General features: G+C 46.9%; 2 non-coding genes across 2 annotated transcripts; one reads left to right on the top strand and one right to left on the bottom strand.

Annotated features, from left to right (window-relative positions):
* The first annotated feature begins 12,760 nt into the window (after nt 1-12,760).
* TRNAL-CAG (transfer RNA leucine (anticodon CAG)) lies at nt 12,761-12,843 on the top strand. The gene has a single exon. It is a non-coding gene; the product is annotated as a tRNA-Leu (tRNA).
* Nucleotides 12,844-13,129: 286 nt separating this feature from the next.
* Nucleotides 13,130-13,212, bottom strand: TRNAL-CAG (transfer RNA leucine (anticodon CAG)). Its single transcript has one exon. It is a non-coding gene; the product is annotated as a tRNA-Leu (tRNA).
* Nucleotides 13,213-13,733: the final 521 nt, after the last annotated feature.

Below are 13,733 nucleotides of genomic sequence, written 5' to 3'. Positions count from 1 at the left end.
CGCGTCCCACTTTCCAGACGGGGACACCGAGACCGCGGCCGATGAGATGGGTCTCTGCCACAACCAGCCTGGACGGCGGCTCCGTTCTCTAGCGAGGAAAGCCGCCTGCCGGGACTCGCCCTCACCCTCGCCGCAGCCTTGACCGCTGCTCCGCGCCCTCCTAGCCCGTCACTTCCAAGCCCAGGGTAAACTCGGCTGGCAGAGCGCAGTGCTACAGGCCCTCTCCTGGATGCCTCTAGGGCGCTGGGTGCCCTTCTCTCTGAGCTCTCTCCTTAAGGCGAGGTCCGCCCCTCTGTGCAGCGCCGCCTAAGGAGTCCGGGAGACCTAGCACCCAGGAGGTGAGGGGCTGAGTAAACTGTGGCTGCACCTGACTCCACTGATGTGGTTTTCACTTCCGAACGCGCTAAGCAGTAACTTAGAAGATCGTTGAGCCTCGGTTTCCTCGTCTGTAATAGAGGGACTGTTGTGTAAAATAAATGAAGCCCCTGACATACCGTGATGGGGGGAAGCCACTCACAAGGTGGGAGACGATGTTGGAGTTACGGTTTCATTGTTCCACCTGCACCCCGAAACACACGCGCGTGCATGCGCATATATACACACACCCTTCAGGCCTTGGAAGCTTGTACAGATTATTTATTTACCAACCAGTGTTTGCAGAACCCCTACTATATGTCAGGCCCTAACCCAGGCCCTGGGGATACAGCAGGTACAAGCCAGGCGAGGCTTCTCAGATCCCACTTTCTACTGGGGATGACAAGTAATGAACTGGGAAGAAAAAATGACTTCAGTGACAAATGCTGTGAGTAAAATAAAATAGGAGGATGTGACAGAGATGGCCAGGAGACAATTTTTAGATAAACTAGGCACAGAAGACCTCTCAGAGAAGCGACATTTATGCAGAGAACTGAATCATCAGTACGGTCTGCCTTAGGGAAGATCTGGGAGAACAACTTCGTTAGTGCAAAGGCCCTGAGGCTGGAGGAAGCTAGTTAGTTTGAAGAACAGAAAGATCCTTGGTGAGGCTGTGTGCAAAGTGAGCAAGGGGGAGATTTGACAGGTGGGCAGAGACCAGGTCCCATAGGGCTATTTAGATGATCAGAATAGCTTCCCGTGGCTGCCACCTGAACATGGTGGCTTAAAAAACAAACACAAAAACAAAAACAAAACAAAACAGAAAGGTATTCCCTTACAGTTCTAGAGGCCAGAAATCTGAAATCAGTTTCAGTGAGTCAAAATCAAGGTATCAGTAGGACAGCTGTTCCTCTGAAGGCTCTAGAAGACTATCTTCCTTGTTCTTCTAGCTCTGGGTGGTGGCCTTGACCTTGACCTGTGACCTCATCTCCCCGATCTCTGCCCACCCAGGTAATCCAGATTACCTCCCATATCAAGAATCTAATCTGCAAAGACTCTTTTTCTTTAGACAGTAAATTTACAGATTCCAGGGATAGGATCTACTATCTTTGGGTGGCCATTTATTCAGCCTAGGCAATAATGGAGGGGAGAGGTTAACATTTTATTCTGAGGACTGGTGGGTTTCAGACAGGAGGGTGACAAGATCTGACGGCTAATATCTGATGGAAAATATCACTGGTGGATGATGACGGAACCACTGGGTGTCCAACCCCTTCTGCCACTTTGCACCTGAGCCCCTCCTGCCCACCCCACACACACTCAGGAGATGAGGAGAGCTTCTTGGTAGCTGCAGACTCAGAGAGCAGCCTCTCTGCACACTGTAGGAGCCCAAGTGCAGAACACAGCTCTTGGGTAAACCCTTAATTTCACTATGACACGGGCAGCAGTAAGATGATTGTTTCTGAGGCAGATTCTAGAACGGTAGAGTGTTTTGGGTTTTGGTTTGGGTTTAGATTTTGCTTTTTTGGTTAATCCCACTTTCATTCCTTTCAAATGGCAACAAGCAAGACTCAATCACTGCATTGTTTTTTACTTTGACATTTTCTTCCGAACCAACTTCACTCGCCGCCCTCCCACCCCTCCGTCAGAAAAAGTGGGAAGGAAACTGCCACCCACCCAGAGTCTCCACTGGCGCCTTAGAAGGTCTGGGAAGGGGTGGGGGAATGAGAGCCAGGGACGAGGCCCAGAATGCCTGTCCTTTCCAAGGGTAGTCTCCGTCCCTGGGGTCTGAGCAGGCCATCTCCACACAGATCACCAGCAGCGCATGCCTTGTCTGAGTCCTCAGTTTTATAAAGACTCTCTACTCTGGCCAAGCACCTACTATGTGCTGGGCCTCCCTCCCTTGGGGTGGGATGAGGGCATGCTGGAGAGGCAGTGGAGATTCAGGCCCTGGGCAGATGTTTAAGGTGCACCTTGCATGGGCTGGGCGCTGAGGACAGAGCTGTGAGCCATCCAGCCAGAAACCCTGCCCTCAGGAAGTCTGATGGGGGAGACAGACAATCTAGATATACAAACCCACAGATAAATTGATAGTTACCAATTGTGATAACATTACTACAGGAAAAGAGCAGGACCCCATGGGAGAGAATAATTGAGGGTTGGAGAGTGTCAGGGAAAGTATAAACATTTAAGCAGAGACCTGAAGGATGAATAGGAATCAGGCAGAAAAAGAACATTCCAGGCAGAGAAAACCACCATATGTGCAAAGGCCCTGGGGCAGGAAAGACTTTGGGGTCTTTGAGGCGGGACAAAAGATTATGAGCTTAAGGGATTGGGGAGAGATGATGTTTAAGAGGCAGCCAGGGGCCAGACCACCTGTTTATTAAACCCTCGGTAATAGAGTGGGTTTTATTATTTTAAAAAATAACACCCTTTGGAGGGTAGTTATATCTTTCAATTTGCAATTTTTAAAAATTCGCAGAAAGTTTCCCCTGGCGCTCATCCAGCAGCTTCCAGAAGCCAACTCTGGGAAGTTGCTGATTATAATCAGCAACTATTAATTGAACACTTTTCCATCCGACTCTATGCTTAGTGCAGTAGGGTTGGTTCGATTTCTTTATTTTTGATCACACAACTAATTCATTCATTGATCTTGTTGCACGGCACACACATGTCTCCAAAGCTGCACCTTCACCTCCAGTTAATCACTGAGAAGACTTTGAGTATCTGGCATATCTTTTGTCTTCTCTCGCTACCACATCGATGTGGGGGAAAAAGGCAAAACGGAAGTGTAGATAAAATTAAATTTCCTGCTGGGGTGTCTGGGTGGCTCAGTCGGTGAGTGTCTGACTTCAGCTCAGGTCATGCTCTCACAGTGTGTGAGTTCAAGCCCTTGGAGCCTGGAACCTGCTTCGGATTCTGTGTCTCCCTCTCTCTGCCCCTCCCTTGCTCATGCTCTCTCTCTTTCTTTCTCTCTCAAAAATAGATAAACATTAAAAAAATTTGAAATTAAATTTCCTTATAACCCGCAGCCCACTATAACATTCCTCCAGGAACTCCTGCCAACCTTGGCTGGACTATATAGCTAGGCCTCCAGGATCCTGTAGCAAATGAGAACGCTTTTGGAAACTTCCCCAGGTCTTTACCTTCACCACCCCCGCCCCCCAATATAATCAATACCCCTGCAATCACCACCCCCGCATATAATCAATAGCTCTTCAGGATCCCAGGGCAGCACCTCTTTCTGCCCCTGAGTCCTATCCCTGTGCTGTAATAAAACCACCTTTTTCCACGGAAGACGTCTCAAGAATTCTTTCTTGGCGGTTGGCTCCGAACCCCAACATGTTCCACATTAACATAACGTGTAGAAATGTAAAGACTTGCTTTGAGTGTCATTTAAAAAAAATTAAAAAAAAATTTTTTTTAAACATTTATTCATCCTTCAGAGACAGAGAGAGGCAGAGCATGAGCAGGGGAGGGGGAGAGAGAGACACACACACAGAATCCGAAGGAGGCTCCAGGCTCTGAGCTGTTTGTCAGCACAGAGCCCGATGTGGGACTTGAACTCCCGAACGGCGAGACCATGACCTGAGCCGAAGTTGGACGCTCAACCGACCGAGCCACCCAGGCGCCCCTAAAAAATTTTTTTACCAAAAAATAAGTTTCTAGTATATATATTGAAACTTGACTTGCACTTAACATCTTGGAAATTTCAATTTCACACGAAGAATGACCTTTTTACATGTCATGTAATATTGATAAAGTGGCTACTAATTCCCTGTCCCTTCCCCCCAACTGATAGGTGATTTCCAATAGCTCCTCATTACAAGAAATATTATATAAGCCTCCTTATTTATACACCTTTCCTCACATGTGAGATTTTCTATGGATCCAGTCTTCAAAGCAAAACCACTAGATTGAGGGTATTTACATTTTTTGATAGATACTGCCAAATTTTTGTAGATTCTACCAAAGACCATATTTGTTGACGCCCCTGTTAAGAGTGAGCTTAACTATTTGCCCAACCCCCAATATGTGTGATGAGCATTAAAAAAAAAAAAAGTCTCTTGTTTCCATTGGCATTTTCTAATACTTGGCTAGTGGGGCTGGGTTCCTACTTAAGCCTACTGGCCATTCATATTTCTTTTTCCTTGAATTTAAGGTTTGAACCATATGCCCTTGTGTGGTAAGGAATTTAAAATTTCCCGGGGGCACCTGGGTGGCTCAGATGATTAAGCTTTCCACTCTTGATTTCTGCTCAGGTCAGGATCTCAGGGTCCTGAGATCGAGTCCCGCATCGGGGGAGCTTGGAGTGTGCTTTGGATTCTCTCTCCCTTCCCCTTTGCCCATCCCCCCTCAAAAAAAATAAAAATAAAAAATAAATAAATAAAATAAATTTGCCCAAAGAGAGGTCTGGTCTTTGCTCTTGGCTTCTGGGAGGTAATCTCTAAACCTCTGGAATGTCATGCCTGATAGAAATGTCCTTCTTTGTTTAGGGTGGGGTCTGGCCACACCAGATATTCTAACAGTGTGGTTTAGGGTCAGGGAACTGGATATCAGCTCATTTAGCTCTACCTGGAAGAGCTGGAAACTGAGATCAGCTATGCGGGAAGTCAGTCAACTGTGGCTCCATGATGAAGGGCCTACAAAGATTTGGGACACCGAGGTGGTGAGTGTACCTGATTGGTAATAGTTACACATCAGTGCTGAGAAAACAGCGCATGGAATCCATGATTCCCTGGGGAGAGAACAATGGAAAGGCCATGCTTAGAACTTAAAAAGCACCCTTTTAAAAATTATACAAGTCATGGGTTTCAGTATATTCACTGTAATGAACCATTACTGCTCTTTAATTCCAGAGCAATTCCATCAGCCCTCCCCTGTGTGCCCTCCCCTTGGATGATTTTAATCTGTATCCTTTAGCGGCAACAAACCGTAACTGAGCCTAGCTGTTTTCATTGCTTTCATTGCCTTCTAACTAATGAATTATTGAACCTGAGGGAGGTTTAGGGAACCCCCTGAGCTCTGCCGTTGTGTCCGAAGTGACCGTGGATTACTGTGCTCCCCTCTGACACCGCAGCCCTGTTTGTGCTTTCAAATGCTCTGAGCTCTTTTTATATTCTGAATGCTCATTGTTTGTCACTTTTATGTGTTGCTACTGTTTTCTCCCACTTGGATTCTCCCACTCTGTAGCATTTTGGCAAATGTGTATAGTCATGGAATCACCACAAAGATTAGAGTATAGATCACCCCAGAAACTGCCTTTATGACCTCCACCCTGGCCCCAAACAACCACTGATCTGTTTTCTGTCACTGTTTTTTTGAGCCTTCTAGAATGTCATATAAATGAAGTCTTACATTATACAGTTGTGGCAGGTTGAATAATGCCTCCCCTGCCAAGGTGTTCAATTTTGATCCCCAGAACCTGTGAATGTTACCCTGTATAGCAAAAGGGACTCTGCAGGTGTGATTAAGGATTTTGAGATGAGATTATCCTAGATTATCTGGGTGGGTGATAAATGTAACCACTGTATACTGATAAGGAGGAGGTAGCGTCACCTGCCTAGCTCTGTGGAGCAGGTGACTCTTGATCTCCAGGTCATGAGTTCGACGCCCCATGTTGGGCATAGATTACTTAAAAAGGCGGGGTGGGGGTGGTGAGTGGGCACCTGGGTGGCTCAGTCAGTTAAGGGTCTAATTTTGGCTCAGGTCATGATCTCACAGTTCGTGAGTTCGAGCCCTGCATTGGGTTCTCTACTGTCAGCACAGAGCCTGCTTCAGATCCTCTGTCTCCCTCTCTCTCTTTCCCCTTTCCCCCACCCTCAAAAATAAATAAACTTAAAAGAAGAAGAAGAAGAAGACAACAGCGGTGGCAGAGAGGGACATGTGATAACAATAGAAAAGAAAGCAATGCGAGCAAAGAAAGAGAGACCACTGTGGTGCAGCCAGGAGCTGCCAAGAAAGGCAGGCAGGTGGCTTTTAGGAATGCACGAGGCAAAGAATGGATCCCTGCAGCCTCCAGAAGAAACCAGTCCTGCTGACGCTTTGATCTAGCCTCTTAGGATTCATTTTGGACTCTAGAACTGTAATAGAATACCTTTGTGTGTGTGTGTGTGTGTGTGTGTGTGTGTGTGTGTGTTTGATTTGTGGGTTTTTAAATGTCTTTTAATGTTTGTTTGTCCTGAGAGAGAGAGAGAGAGAGAGAGAGAAAGTTGGGGAGGGGCAGAGAGAGAGGGAGAGAGAAATCTGAAGCAGGCTCTGCACTGACCGTGTGCAGAGCCCGACAAGGGGCTCAAACTCAAACTATGAGATCATGAACTGAGACAAAACCGAGAGTTGGATGCTTAGACTGAGCCACGCAGGCGCCTCTTAATTTCTCTGTGTGTGTGTTTTTAAGCCATTAAGTTTGTGACAATTTGTTACAGCAGCCAGAGGAAGCTGATACAGAAGTCCTTGGTGAAAAGCTCTGTCCGGTTAACATAAAGCTTTTGAAATTCATCTGTGCTGTTGAGCATAGGTTAAGTAGATTGTTTCTTTTTAATGCTGGATGTATTCACTTGTATTGATATACCACAACATCTTTATCCATTCACTAGTTGTTGGACATTTGGGGTTTTTTCCAGCTTGGGCAGCTATGAATAAAACTGCTGTGAACATGTGCATGCGTGCAAGCTGTGTTTGTTTGTTTGTTAGTTTGTTTGGTTTTAATATTTTATTTTTAAGTAATCTCTACACCCAACATGGGGCTTGAACTCACAACTCCAAGATCAAGAGCCCCACGTTCCACTGACTGAGCCAGCCACAGGCCCCCGGGGTTTCTTTGTGCGAACAAATGTTTTCATTCCTCTTGGGTAAATACCTAGGACTAGAATTGTTGGAGCATATGTTATGTGTATTATTAACTTTACAAGACATTTGCGAAACTGTTTTCCAAAGTGGCTGGTCATCATTGGTTTTACAGATGAGTACACCAGCTGGAAAAAGGGCAGAAACTTGCCCGGGGTCACCGGTTGAATTAGAGACATCAGCAGAACTAGAATCGATGTCTAAGGCTTCTCATCACCAGCAGGGATCCTGAGGGGCAATGGTCCAGGGCAGTCATCAAACATCTATGATGCTTCATTACATGCACTTTGTTTTTAACTTTGCTATCAATCTGATTACGCCGAGGAGAAAACCTCCTTTGGTGCTGATAGGTCTTCAACACCTCATTCTGTTCATTCTTTTCAGTGAATAAATATTCTGGCTAGAATTTAATGACAGTGGTTTGGTTCCCATTGTGCTTATTTTTACTGTAACCTTCCATTTCTGGGTAATGAGGTGGGTTTTCTATTCTAGTCGTATTATAAGTTTCTTCCCATAACACATTTATTAGTTTTAAAATAAGGCCATTCCAAGAAAATATTTAGTTTTTAAAAAGTGCACGGGCGCCTGGGTGGCGCAGTCGGTTAAGCGTCCGACTTCAGCCAGGTCACGATCTCGCGGTCCGTGAGTTCGAGCCCCGCGTCAGGCTCTGGGCTGATGGCTCAGAGCCTGGAGCCTGTTTCCGATTCTGTGTCTCCCTCTCTCTCTGCCCCTCCCCCGTTCATGCTCTGTCTCTCTCTGTCCCAAAAATAAATAAACGTTGAAAAAAAAATTAAAAAAAAAAGTGCACAAAAACCCTTGCATAGATGGTCAAATGGTTTTGCCAAGGGTGTCGAGACCATTCACTGGGAAAAGGGCAGTCTTTCAACAAATGTTGCTGGGAAAAGTATACACACACAAAACAATGAAGTTAGACCCTTACCTTACACCATCTATGAAAATTAACTCCAGTGAATCAAAGACCTAAAAATTAACTCTAAAACTATAGAAGAAAACATAGGGGGGGGAAATCTTCATGACATTGGATTTGGCAATGATTTCTAGGGAACCATGCCAAAAAGCACAGGCAACAAAAGTAAAAAAAAAACCACCGGACTATCTCAAAATTAAATTTTCTGTGCATCAAAGGACACAATATGTGAAAAGGTGACCAACGTATAGATTGGGAGAAAATATTTGCCAACCATATATCTGACTCAAGAGGTTAATTAACTCAGTATACAAAGAACCCCCTACAACTCAATCTCAACAATGAACTAAAAAAAAAAACAAAAAACAAAAACTGGACAAAGGACTTGAACAGACATTTCTCCAAAGAAGATATACGCATGGCCAACAAGCGTATGAAAAGATGCCCCGGGGCACCTGGGTGGCTCAGTCGGTTAAGCCTCTAACTTCTGCTCAGGTCATGATCTCACGGTTCGTGGGTTCAAGCCCCAAGTCGAGCTCTGTGCTGACAGCTCAGAGCCTAGAGCCTGCTTTGGATTCTGTGACTCCGTCTCTCTCTGCCCCTCCCCCACTCATGCTCTGTCTCTCTCTCTCTCTCTCAAAAATAAATAAGCATTTAAAAAATAAAAAAGAAAGATGCTCAACACCACTAATCATTAAGGAAATGCAAATCAAAACCACAATGAGATATCACCTCACATTCCTTAGGATGACTGCTATTAAAAACAAACAAGCAATCAAGAGAGAAAACAAGGGTTGGCCAGGATGTGGGGAATTAGAACCACCGTGCCCCCTGGTGGTAGGAATGTAAAAATGATGAAGCTGTTGTGGGAAACAGTAGGATGGTTTCTCAAAAAATTAAAAACAGAAGTACTGGGAGGCGCCTGGGTGGCTCAGTCAGTTAAGTGCCCTCTTGATTTCCCCTCAGGTCATGCGCTCACGGTTCGTGAGTTTGAGCCCTGCGTCAGGCTCTTTGCTGACAGCAAGGAACCTGCTCGGGATTCTCTCCGTCCCCTCTCTCTCTGCCCCTCTTCCACGTGCACCCTCTCTCTCTCTCTCTCTCTCTCGCTCTCAAAATTAAATTAGCGTCAAAAAAACAAAACCCAGAATGACCATATGATTCAGCAATTCCACTTGCGGGTATACGTCCAAAAGAACCGAAAGCAGGGTCTGGACGAGATATTCGTACACCCATGCTCACAGCAGCATGAGTCACAACCACCAAAGGAAGAAGCCTCCCAAGTGTCCGCCGATGGATGGATGCACAAACAAATGTGGTATGTCCATACAGCGGAATGTTATTCAGCCTGAAAAACGAGTAACATTCTGACCCATGTTATAGCATGAGCTTCGAAGACATTATCCTAAGTGACACAAGCCAGTCACAGGGACATCTACTGTTTGATTCCACTTCTATGCGGAGTCACAGTCACAGGAACAGAAAGTGGGACAGCGGTGGCAAAGAGGCGCAGAAAGTGAGGATTGGGAGTTAATGTTTAATGGGGACAGAGTCTCACTTGGGGCAGACAAAAAAGTTCTGGAAATGGAATGGGGTGAGAGTTGCAATAGAATGTGAATGCCACAGAACCATATACTTCAAATAGTAAGAATGGTAAATCTTATGTTTATTTGTGTCTTTAAAAATAGTATTACTATTTTTAACATTTATGTATTTATTTTGAGAGGGGGGAAACATGAGCAGGGGAGGGGCAGAGAGAGAGGGAGAGAGAGAATCCCAAGCAGGCTCCACACGGTCAGCACAGAGCCCAACGTGGGGCTTGATCTCATGAACTGTGAGATCAGGACCTGAGCTGAAATCAAGTCTGATGCTTATCTGACTGAGCCACCCAGGCGCCCCTATATGTATCTAACTACAATGAAAATGTTTTTGTTGGGGTGCCTGGGTGTTTCAGTCAGTTAAGTGTCCAACTTCATCTCAGGTAACGGTCTCATGGTTCGTGAGTTTGAGCCCCACGTTGGGCTCTGTGCTGACGGTGCAGAGCCTGTTTGGGATCCTCTGTCTTCCTCTCTCTCTCAAAAATAAATAAACATTAAAAAAAAAAAAGGTTTTGTTAACATGCACAAACGGCATACAGATAAGGAAAAAGCGGGTAATAAATGCCTAAAGTTTGGGAAGTGCAGTGATCCAAACTCCTCCCATCGCCACTGGGACATCTGTCCATTTCAGGGTCGGACAGGAGTTACCTCAAGTTGCACAGTAAGCTGATGTGACCAGGGGCCAGATGGTTCCTCCTGTCACTCTCCAATCTCCTAACCTCTTTGGGTACATCCAAGGGGCAGGCTGGAAGTGGGGTGAGCTGGAAAATCAGAGCCAACAGCGTTGGTGGGCTCTACGAATTCGAAGCAAAGACCCATTTCCATGAAATGCCACCAGGCTTGAACTTCCTGGTGCAGAGAGAAGATGTGGGGCCTTCAGGGTGGAGGTGCCATTTGAACAGAGCCTTGAAAAGAGCAATTTGAGAAGGAGGCATTCCAGAAGGATGATACAAGAGCAAAGAGCAGACATCAGGACGCTGAGTGGTTTGGGCTGATGCCCTCTGTGTGCGTGTCTCTGTTGAAGGACACAGTCAAGGCGCGGACGCAGTGGGCGGGGTGCTGGCATGGCCCTGCCAACCTCTGGGCCAGTTACTGATTGGCTCAGACGGAGGCAAAGGTCAGACTGGAGGTTTGGTTATTTTCCCTGCCCGGGCCCTTCTACCTACTGGGATTGGAACAGGGGTTGTTTGGGATGGGAGGTCCAGAGCTCCAGAGAGAGGGTGTTGGATTAACTATTTGTTCAAGGATGCATGGCTTCTATTCCTGGGCGATGGGGGCAGGCCAGGGCTCTGGCAGAGTGACCCCATTCTGTCCAGGCGCCAGCTGCCCGAGGAGGTCTGGGGTGGCATTTCCAGGACCTCCTGCCTGGGCACACCCCTATCCTGTTGTCTCATTCATTATTCAGTCGGCACTCATTTATCTCCCTCTCCACGTTTTTGTGTCCTAGGCCCCAGGGTTTCAGTGGCAAAGACTCTTGCAATCCCTGCCCTTTTGAAGAGCTCAGTTTTAGAAACAGGAGAAGGCACACATACCTAGACAGGCCATTCCAATTCCATTGTTGGGAGGGGTTTGCCTAAGAGCTTGCGGGAACACAGAGGAAGCCACAAGTCCTCGGTAAGAGACAGGAGCATCAAGGAAGGCTTCCTGGAGGAGGTGGCATAGGAGAAGCAACCGAGGGGAGGAAAGCTCTGCTAATCTCCTTCAGCCTCCCTTTGGATGGTGGAAGATCCAGCTCCAGCCATGGCAGGGGAGGTGTCCCTCTCCTGACTCTGGCCCTGGGCACTGCTGCTGGGAATTGTCCCTATCCCTTCATCCTTGTCAACCAAGCCTGCATGCAGTTCCAGGACCATTCCCAAGACCTCTTCTCCAGGACAGGGGGCTTCACCATCTCCACTATCTCCCAAATGTCCTTTTTTTCTTCTTCTGCCCGATGGTAAATTGGCACTTCTACAGCAGTCTGTAGATGCCACAGTAGCACCCATCTGTAGATAAATAACCCTATTTCCCCACTGGATGTGGAGTACATTTTGTTAAAGGATAAATTTTTAATTATTTCTTATTTTAAAGTTTATTTATTTTGAGACAGAGAGAAAGGGAGCCCATGGAAGGGCTAGAGAGAGAGGGAGAGAGAGAGAATCCCAAGCAGGCTCTGCACCAGCAGAGTGGAGCCCTATACAGAGCTTTTCCACCAAGTGGATGTCCAGCCTTGTCTCGACTGCCTCCACTGACGGGGTTATCACTATCTACACAGACAGCCTGTTTCCCTTCCAGCAAGCTCTTTCTTCTATGAAAAGCTTCCTCTCTAACTACCTACCCCCTGCTTGCCCCCTCTTGGAGCAAGGAGAGACGGACACAATCCCAATCCCTCGTACACATCAGGCTTTTGTAGACAGATAAATCGTCTCCTCTCCAAGTTTAACAGCCTCCGGCTTTTCCCTTGTTCAGTTTATTAAAAAGGTATAAAAGCCAAATTTCTCTGGCTGTGGCTCCAGTTAAACACGAGTGGAATGGGATTCCACGGCTTCCAATCCTGAGGAGCTCAAGGCAAAGTTCTTCGCAGAGCACCTCCCTTCCAAAAAGAATCGTCTAAATCCCCTCCCCACTGCCCTCAGGGGCCCAACAATAGTCCTGACCCTGGCGACTGATAGTCGTTAAATACACGTCACATTTTCAGGTTCCGAGCATTGGCGAATGGCTAGAATTTAACAATATAGTTTTGTTTCCATTGTGTTTATTTTTACGGATATTTTCTAGGGATGGCAAGGGAAACTGACTTCCCAGGCTACACAGTTTCCATACGCAGAAAAAAGACGGAAGAAATTGAAAGATAACAGCGAGTCTCGGCAACAAGGGTGGGTTTTGGGGGTTTTTTGGGGTGTTTTGTTTTGTTTTGTTTTGTTTTGTTTTACCTGTGGACGCCTGGAGCAGTGCGGCAGGACCTGGGGCTGCCAGCTACCCTAAAACAACTTGCGGGTTCTCGAACCACGTGGCACGGAAATGGCAACTACTAAGAATCTTTGTAGGATACTGGCAGGAAGTCAGGATGGCCGAGCGGTCTAAGGCGCTGCGTTCAGGTCGCAGTCTCCCCTGGAGGCGTGGGTTCGAATCCCACTTCTGACAATTCCCACCCTTTTGCTGTTTTCTTTCTGCAACGTTAGACAACGTTAGAGAAAGGTGCATCTGACCACACTAAAAAGGGCTCTGCGGCACGCGTCGGGGCTTTCTTTTTACAATCCAAAGCCAAATGAATGTCACTAAGAAGAAAATGCCTGTTAGGAAGGAAATACTTTTTGTAAAGAGATGAAAAGAATACCCAAAGGTGTAACGGTATTCCCTAGTTGATTTGCGGCTGTTCATGGAAAACAAAACTGACTTGCAGCTGTTGGTGAAAAAACAAAACGGCACTTGTCAGGAGTGGGATTCGAACCCACGCCTCCAGGGGAGACTGCGACCTGAACGCAGCGCCTTAGACCGCTCGGCCATCCTGACTGCTCGGACGCTGCTTTGCAAGCAAACCTCTTCGGAATAGTTCTACTGTGCGCATGCGTAGCGAACAACCGGCCGGGGCTTTGTTTTATGCCGGGTGCCGGGAAGACCTGGAAAGAAAAGCGCTCTGGCTCAAAGGGGAGGGACGAAATGGGACGAGAAAGGGCGGAGCGAGGCGCATTGGTGGCAGCAGAGGGCGCGCGCAGCGTGCTGGAGAATCGAGGACTGTCACTTTGGCCCTCAGGCATTCGTGTCTCGGACACGTATTCATTATGCATGCGTGCATTCATTTACGATTCGTGTCGGCTTTGATACTTGCATATCTTCGAGCACCTTTGCATTTCTGCATACACTTCCTGCGCATTTCCTGCACGAGGCAGTCAAGCCCACATTCCCGAACTGGCTTATGTAGATCTCTGCTGGCGCCCCTACCAGGTGAAACCCGGGTATTTCAAGGTCTAATCGCAAGCACCTCGCGTTCTCCTTCCAAACGTTTGTTGGAACCGCAACTTCACATTTATATG

The sequence above is a fragment of the Acinonyx jubatus genome, chromosome E2 (assembly GCF_027475565.1).
Source record: "Acinonyx jubatus isolate Ajub_Pintada_27869175 chromosome E2, VMU_Ajub_asm_v1.0, whole genome shotgun sequence".
NCBI lineage: Eukaryota > Metazoa > Chordata > Mammalia > Carnivora > Felidae > Acinonyx > Acinonyx jubatus.
The sequence above is the reverse complement of the archived record's forward strand: the minus strand, read 5'-3'. Positions and strand labels throughout refer to the sequence as shown.